The following is a 1,347-nucleotide window of genomic DNA, read 5'->3' on the forward strand; positions in this document are numbered from 1 at the left end:
AGAATGAACGGCATCTGCATAATATTCTCTCTACACACTGCTGTTGGATGGAGCGTACAAAAGAAAAAACACAAGGAAGAGAAAGGTTCCATCTCAGGGTCTCACAACCGCTGGCTCCGCGGTCCATGAATCCCACGGACGCTGAGGTGACAGTGTGTGTAAGCAGGTTTTGCTTTCCGTGAAGGAGACCCGCACCGGGCGGCCTTTTGTCCCCCTCTTCAAGAGTTGTCGGACGGCACGTGCGCCTCGAAGCCCTCACTCTCAGGCACGGGCGCCCGCTGCAGGATGACGCGGCCTTCCTGGGAGCGCTGGCGGGCTGTCTGCGGTGGCACCCTCGTAGATCCAGCCCAGCTGGCGGTCGCCGTTCTTGCAGCTCGCCTCTCGGACCCTGGGGCGGCCGGTGAGCACGACCCGATCCTGAATTTCACCGTACTGCGGGTTCACGACCTTGTTCAACAGGAACGCCCTGCCGGTGGCGCCCGTGAGCCTGGTGGAGATGGCTTCTGAGCGGTTCGTCAGGATCGTGTCACAGTTTGCACAAGAAAATAGACGCAGCTGGGCTCGGTGGCTCAGCCTGTAATCCCGCGTCTTTGGGAGGCTGAGGTGAGGGGATGGCCTGAGCCCGCGGGTTCGAGACCCGCCTGGGCCAGCGAGACCTCATCTCTACGATCAATCAAAAAAAATCAGCCGGGCGTGGTAGCGCGCGCCTGTAATTCCGGGTACTGGGAAGACTGAGGCGGAAGGCTCGCCGGAGCCCAGCAGGTCGAGGCTGCGGTGGCCGGGAGCGGCCGCTGCACCCCAGTCTGGGCGACCGAGTGAGACTCCGACTCAAAAAAAAAAAAAAAGTAAAGGAAATAGACAGGTCCCTCCGATGTGGTCAAGGAAAATCCCGCCCATTTTTACAGCCAAATTTCTAAAATTTCTAAAAACCTTGCTGGGGCTTAAGAGGACGCCCAGATCTCTTTGGCCACGCATTTCCAGGACCTCTTCAGAGGGGTCTGCTTCCAACAGCCTCATGTTCTCTGCTGGTGCTGGGCCCTCACTGTGTCCCCTGAGCGGCGCTGGGATCCGCCGACTCCCGAGATTTTACCAGAGTAGTGGCCCCTTGACGTTTTAAAAGACATCTAATTTTTTTCCTTCTGTTTTGGACTTATCATCCATCTCATTTGAATGGATAAAGTGGCCAATATCTTATTGTTTATGCTACCTTTGGTTTTCTTGACCCCCGTCCTTTTGTTGTATTTCTTGCTTTGGTAGGCGTGACAATTAATAGATGATACATGTTCTAATTTTTAGATGGAATCTTCATAGCCAGACATAAGAAACTGGAAATTTAGGTGCTTAGGA

The 1,347-nt window shown here is 54.6% G+C and overlaps 1 pseudogene; it reads right to left on the bottom strand.

Annotated features, from left to right (window-relative positions):
* Positions 1-218: 218 nt before the first annotated feature.
* LOC103250201 lies at positions 219-897 on the bottom strand (annotated as a pseudogene).
* Positions 898-1,347: the final 450 nt, after the last annotated feature.

The sequence above is a fragment of the Carlito syrichta genome, unplaced genomic scaffold, assembly GCF_000164805.1.
Source record: "Carlito syrichta isolate Samal-C Ts95f unplaced genomic scaffold, Tarsius_syrichta-2.0.1 Scaffold126721, whole genome shotgun sequence".
Lineage (NCBI taxonomy): Eukaryota > Metazoa > Chordata > Mammalia > Primates > Tarsiidae > Carlito > Carlito syrichta.